Source organism: Carica papaya, chromosome 4, assembly GCF_054855325.1.
Source record: "Carica papaya isolate Zhongbai chromosome 4, ASM5485532v1, whole genome shotgun sequence".
Lineage (NCBI taxonomy): Eukaryota > Viridiplantae > Streptophyta > Magnoliopsida > Brassicales > Caricaceae > Carica > Carica papaya.
Genome location: NC_142312.1, coordinates 20,863,287 through 20,871,104, shown reverse-complemented (window position 1 = coordinate 20,871,104; position 7,818 = coordinate 20,863,287).

Below are 7,818 nucleotides of genomic sequence, written 5' to 3'. Positions count from 1 at the left end.
GTTCACTTCTCAATTTTGGAGTAGCTTTCAGCAGGCCATGTGAACAAAGTTGTCTCTCAGTACTATTTTCCATCCTTAGACTGATGGACAGTTAGAAAGGACAATCCGTACACTTGATGATATGCTTCAAGCTTGCATCCTTGACTCTGGGGGCCATTGGGACGACCATCTACCCCTAATAGAATTTGCCTACAACAACAGCTACCAAGCGAGCATTGGCATGGCTCCGCATGAGGTATTATATGGGCGCCCATGCAGATCACCAATTTGTTGGGAAGAAGTGGGCGACAAAAAATTGTTCGGCCTGGAGTTGGTGGAGGAGACCACGTCTAAGATAGTTAAAATCAGAAAGAATATTCAGACGACTCAGAGTAAGCAAAAGAGTTATGCGAACACCAAGAGGAGAAAATTAGCGTTTGAACAAGGCGACTGGGTGTTCCTTAAGGTCACTCCTTTCAAAGGAATTAGTAGGTTCGGCAGGAGGAAAAAATTGAACTCCCGATTTATTGGACCATATGAAGTCTTAGACAAAATTGGTACTGCCGCTTACAGATTAGCACTGCCTCCAGAGCTCTCCAAGGTCCACAATGTGTTCCATGTATCCATGCTACGTAAGTACAACCCGGACCCCTCTCATGTCTTGGCTCATGAACCGCTTCCACTCCAAGAGAACTTATCTTATGAGGAAGTACCAGTCGGTATCATAGACCGAAAGAGCAGAATACTCGCAACCAGAAAATATAATTTGTAAAGGTAGTGTGGCAGAACCACTCGCCAAGGGAGGCTACCTGGGAGATAGAATCAAACTTTAGAGTCCAGTATCCCCATTTGTTCGACCAACAGTAAGAGGCAAATTTGGGGGACCAAATTTCTTTAAGGGGGGGGTTGTAACATCCAAAACTGTTCTTTTATTTTATTTTTATTTTATTTTAATTTTTATTGGAATTTTGTTTAATTTTATTCTATTTCAATAATTAATTTATAAGGTTTTAATTTAATTTAATTTAATTTAATAGAAATAAAAATAATAATAATAACAAGATGGAGTAAAATTATTTTTGGGATTTAATTGAAATTGATTTTGGAAAAAAGGAGTGAAAATTAGAATTCTGTGGGTGTTTTTGAAAAGAAAATCGAAAACCGGGAGTCAAAACGCAATTTAAAAAAATAGTGTCATGTCAGCAGCCCCGGCCAACCAGGACACGCCGCGTGGCAGGGACACTGACGCGGGAAGCCACACGAGACGGAGACACGTGGCCGATCCGCGTGCGCGCGATCGGATGGCCCAGATCCGTTCCCGCGCGCACGGACGGCCCAGATCTCATGCGAGCGAACGATCCAGGTTTTATCACGCACGGACGGCCAAGATCGCATCGCGATGGACAGCCCAGATTTATTTCTAATTTAATCACGATCGGATGGTCCAGATTAAATCATGATGGACGGCTCAGATTAAAAGGAAAATGTTATAAATAATCGCATCCACACCCAACCCCAAACCCTAGCCGCCAGAACCCTCGCCGAAGAAGATGACCCAGCCACCGGAGGAACCGGCTGCCGCCACCTGCCGCCGCACCGGAGGATTTTTTGGCCGCCAAATGAGGTAAACTTTCTCCCCTTGGCTCGTTTTTCGATGCTGAACCTCCCTGTAGCCAAATTGGAGCCAAACCACCGGTCAATTGGCCGGAAAACACCGCCGAAGTCCAGCAGCACCGCCGTGGATTTCCTCAGTTTTTGCTCCGATGAGGACCTTCTCGGTTCCCGTTCGATGTAATTTTTATACCACTGTGACCACTGTCCTTTTCTCTACAGGTTGACTAGAGCAAAACACCAAATCGCAACTCGCGCTGGAGGAGTTTCCGCACCTGAGAGCTTCGCCGCCGGTAAGTCTCAGTTTTCTTGAATTTTTTGGCCCACCGAGGGTCCTAGGGGTGTTTTATCACAAGAACCAATGCAAGTTTGGCCGAATTCGGTCGAAAATGGCCGAAAACGGCCAACCCGAGGCAGATCACCGCCGTGGGCAGCGGCGTCGACGCCGAAGCATGACGGAGCCGCCATGCCAGAATTTCAAAATTGGCCGAAAGGGCCCTGGGTCTGATTTGGGGTTTTTTAGGGACATGTGCAAGTACCGGAAGTGTGTTTCAGTTTCCAGAAAAAAAAATTCAAGGAATCTAGGGACTGCCCGTAGGCGCAGTGAAAACGCGATTTCAGACTCCAAAATAAGTAAGGATCTCTCACCCTATTTCTATTACGGCACTAAAGCTTAATAAATGATAAAATGGTATGTTGTGAATTAATAGATACGTATAATTAATTAAGGTTGCTAATGGAACCCGAATCTGATGTATTTTTCAGTCAGTTGTTGTTTGATTTATTTTGCAATTTTAAATGCAGTATGGTGCCTGATGTGTTTATTTTATGGTTTCGTATGCATGAATCACGGTTTCATTTATTATGGTTTGAATTATTGTGAACCTGATGTTGTGTTGCCTTATTTGGTGTCTATTACTAGTTTACGTGTTTATGTTTGATTGGATAATTGAAATTAAGAAAAATAGAAAAAGGTATGTGAATTGATAAATGGATAATGTTGACAGCCTAGCTAGATATCCTAGGAGATGGTGGACGGACCGGGTCCATAGGGAACCTTACGGAAAACGTGGTCTCTCATATCGGACGAGGCATGGAGACTTTATGTGTTTTGGTGCCCATACCGGACAGCGTATGGGGACGACCCGTTTCACTCTCATATCGGACGGAGTATTGAGGTTTATAGTTTTGGCGCCCATACCGGACGGGGTATGGGGATGGCCCTGGAATTTAGTTATTAATGTGAATAGTTCACGTGTAGCGGGAACCCCCTATGGATCCCTATGGATACTAGTAGCCTGATAAAAGAAGAAATTTGTTGTCTGATGATTGAAATACAAAAGTATGATATGTGTTATGTTACAGAGTGTGCATGATCTTATGATGTTTATGATGTTATGGTTTCTCATAAGTTGTTTTATGAATCTCACTGAGGTAAGTGGATAGTAAAGGTTTTCATTATTGATAAATGAGTTTGTTATAAATTATGCTCTATTGGTCGTTTTTGTTTTCTATCAACTTTTACTTCTGTGACAGTGAGATAGTGTGATGTCTTTACTGGGTTAGTGTAGCTTATTCCTTACTTAACCATTTCAGATCAGGAGGACTTGGTTCCGAGCCCGTTCTGCAGGAAGATGGCGAGTAGAAGCCTAAGAATTTATTAGTTTTCCTTATAGTATTCATTCATAGTATTTCCTTTAGTTAGTTTATTCTTTCATACGTTTAAACGTTTTGATTATTGTGTAAGGGATGTTAATCATAATATATTTTATTTCGCTTTCGTACTTAAAATAAATATATACATTTTCTTTTAATTTTCAGGGCCGTTACAACATATGAGGTCCTCTACTCCTAATGTATCATCATAAAATGATTTAGGAAGGATGATACTCAACATTATTTCGATTAAGCTTTAACTCTGTTCTTTCAAAATGAAGGGATCATGCATGAGTCTTAGTGTTTTTACACCTTAGAACAAAATAAGGTTGCGAAAAGAGAGAAAAAAAATGTATTTTTTAAACCACATGGGTTTTTCTGTTTTAAACAAATGTACTTAAATTGTTTTGGAAAAATTTTATACTTGAATCCTCATATCTCATAAATCGATTAGCTTTTAAAGTTTTGGGAGTCAAGAATATTTCAACATAAAATATGATATTATATTTAATTAATTATGTTATAAATTAATATACATATTGAAATAATAAAAATTGGTTTTATAGTTATTTAAATAGTATTAATTTTTTTAAGAAAAATTATGATAATTATTTTTAAACTCATTATCATTTAGTTTTAAAATTAAGTTTCTTTAAATAATTTATCATAACTATAAAATTACTCATAGTGAATTAACACTATATATTTATTTTAGAAATTTTGAATTAATAAATTAAAAATATAAAGCTATATATATATATATATTAAAATATTAATCATATTTTCCACGACATTCCTTCATAATATTTAAGGTAAATTAATAAATTAGTCTTCAAAGTTTGATTTTTGTTATAATTCTTTCAATTTTTTAACGAAAAGATGTGAGATAACTAGTTCGTGTTTAGATGTTTTAAAAACTCAAAAAATTTGTAATATTCGAAATTAATTTTAAAATTTTAAAATTAATGTATAAAATATAATTTTTAAATTTTTATTTAAATGTAAAAATTAGGAAAAAATAGGTGGATGATGAAATTGAAATTAATTTTGAAAAAATGAGGTGAAAATTTCGATTCGGGGGTATTTTTGAAAGAAAAATCAAAAATTAGGAGGTCAAAACGTAATTTAAGAAAAATGTATCACGTAGGACTGCCCAGTCAGCAGCCCCGACGAACCGGAACGCGTCGCGTGGCAAGGTACGCTGACTCGGAGCCACACCAGAAACCACGCTGGCAATCCGCATACCCGCAATCGGACGGTCCAGATTTATTTTTGCGCGCGTGGACGGTTTAGATCCGTTTCCTCTTTAAACGCAACCGTACAGTTCATATCAAATCGCGATGAACAGTCTAGATTAATTTTCTCTTTAACGCGATCGGACAGTCGAGATTAAACGCGATGGACGGCCTAAATTAAAGGAGACGGGTATAAATATCTCACTTCATACCGAACGCTAACCCTAGCCGCCAGCCCCCCGCTGGAGAAGAAGAACCAGTCACCAGAAAAATGAGCTAACCGCTGCCCGCCACCGTGCCAGAGCCACCTCTGATCACTAAAAAAGGTAAAAAAAATTTATTCGCTCAAAATTTGATTTTGAACACCCCCATGGCAAAATCGGAGCAAAATGACTAGCAGATGAGCCCGAAACTGTGGGTAAATTTCAGCAGCACCGCCATACCCATATCTATGATCATTAGGATATCTAGAAGTGATGTCTCTATCACCTTTACAAGTCGTAAAAAACGAAGGCCCATAACTACAAGAACTCATACTCTAAGCACATCACAAAGCACATGCTCAAGCACCTCAAACACCTTTAAAGCCTTTAGTTTCCTCCATATTTGTATTGAAATCTCTACTTAGGCGCATAATCAATAAAATAATGAATTGATTGTCAAGGTGAAGGCCCTTAATCACTTACCATTTAAACACATGAGTCCAGAGTATATAATGTTTTTCGGCCTTTATGGCACATTTTTTGTAATTGCTTCGTGTATTGACTCTTGTAATAATTAGCTTAATATGTTTTTATAACACTTTTAGGAAACTATATGTATTTTGAATTTTGTTGTGTCATATACAACCTTTTTTGTTGTTTAATACTTCTAACTAAAAATCTCTTCCGATGAGGCCCTTCCTGATTTTTGTTTTTTGCGATTTTTCTACCATTGTATTCACCATTTTGTTTTTCACAGGTTGACTGAAGAAAAACGTCCAACCGCGAAAGTGAGCCGGCAGAGCCACTGCACCGAAAAACTCAGCTGCTGGTAAGCTTCTATTTTTTGAATTTTTTCGGCCAATTGAGACTTCTTAACGTATTTTCTCGCAGGGATGAGTATAAAATCGGTCGAAAACGGCCAGTCCAAGAAAAATCCTCACTGTGGGTGATGGTGTCGCTGTGCTGAAATTTTAAAATTGGCCGGAAAAGAGTTTCAACACTGATTTTGGATTTTTTAGGATATTTCTATATACTTGAAGCGTATTTTAATCTCCGAAGGAAGATTCAAGAAACCCGAGAACTGTTAGTATGCACAGCTGAAAGTTTAGTATTTCAGATAGCAATTCAGGTAAGAATCCCTCATCTTATTCACTGTTATGGAATTAAAATTTAATTATAAATAATACAGTATTTTGCTTAATTTTGAAGACTTTGACAATTAATTACAGATTATTAATGGAGTCAGAACCGGTTATTTATTACTGTTTGTCCTATTTTAACTGATTAATTAATTTTATAATTTTAAATGCATAATAATACACTAGAATTGGTAAAATGATTCAGTTGTGTTTCTTTGATGCATGTATTGCTTGTTTTACGTGACTTACAGTTAAATTGTGAGACTGAAAATTAAATGTAAACAAAAATTACTTGATTAAGTGAATGAATGAATGGTAACCTTACTGGATATCCTGATAGATGGTGGACGGACCAAGTACATAGGCAACCCTACCATGAACGTTGCCTCATACCAGACGGGGTAACAAGGATTGATATTTTGACGCTCATAACGGACGGGGTACGGGGACGGCTTGTTTCGCCCTCATACCGAACGGAGTATTATGGGATGGTATTTTTGGCGCTCATACTGGACGGAGTATAGGGACGACCGGTTAGTTGACAATGTTAAATAAGGGTTCACGCGTAGTGGGGACATCACTATGGACCCCCATAGATACTAGTAGGCTGATAAAAAGGGAAAGTTGTTGTTCTGGTTAATTGAATATGAGATTATGGAGTTATTTATATTATTGCCTCTATAGGTTTGTTTTAGAAATTTCGCTACGGTAAGTATACAGTAAAGAATTTTATTTATGATAAATGAATTTACTTAAATTAAGAGTTTCATTATTTGTTTTCATTATTTTTACCAATCTTCATTTCTGTATTGGTGAGTAGTGTGACATTCTTACTGGGCTAGTGTAGCTCACTCTTTCATTAACCATTTCAGATCAAAAAAACCAAGACCCAGATCATGATCCATAAGAGTGTTGCGAATAGGATGTTCAGTTGTTTACTTTCCATTTATTTCTTTGACTTTTTGTTGTTCTTTTAGAAAGGTCGTTCTCGTATCCCTATTGGGTATTCTGAATTATTGTGTAAGGAATGTAAAGCCTAATGTTATTATTTCACTTCCGCATTCAATTTATAATTTATTTCCTTTCAAGTTTCGGGTCGCTACAAAATTAACTGTGACTGATTAACTAAATAATATATTAATTAAAAATATGCATAACATTGTTATTAATTTATTAAGTTAATTAATTATTAATATTATTTTTTGAGTTGTTTTTAAAACATAAATGTTAGATTTAATTTAAAATAGATATGAAAATAATCATAAAATTCTCATATTAAATAAAAAAGAATGAATACGAAAGAATACCTGAATCCATAATAGAATAAATATGTTTGTCCTACGGTAGATATTCCAAATTAGCACATAGTCATTTGGGTTCTTACAACCTCTTTATTTTTGATGATGAGATATCATAATAGAAAAATCTTACGTGTAATTTTGGGACTATAACCGTCATTTATAGTCAAATCTTGTCTATAATTTTTTTATATTTCTAATTTGACCCATCATAAAATTAAGAATTACAGATTTTGTATCTACACATAAAATAAAACTCATACTTTAATTTGATGCATTAAGAGCAAATATACCCTTAACCGTATTAGATCACTTCTAACTAGGCCCAATTAATCTGATAGCATTTGATGCACAATAATTTATATATATAAGCTCACACGGTAAATTTAAAAAACTCAATAATCTTTCACTTGAGCTATATGTGTTACCTCATAATTGTGTATTAAATAACTTTATGAGTACTCATAATTTTGCTATCATTACCTGAATGCATCCCTAAATAATCTCGTCCATCAATCATATCAACACAGGATCAAAGCGGTCTTCACTATATCTGTCGTAACTAAACCCATCAATGGTTATGTATATCAATATAACCGAAATGACATGGATCAGACATAGATGTGTAGCATGGAAATTACATGTAATATGCCCCAAGCATGTCTATTTCCAATTATTCATTCCTTAACCTTAGTGA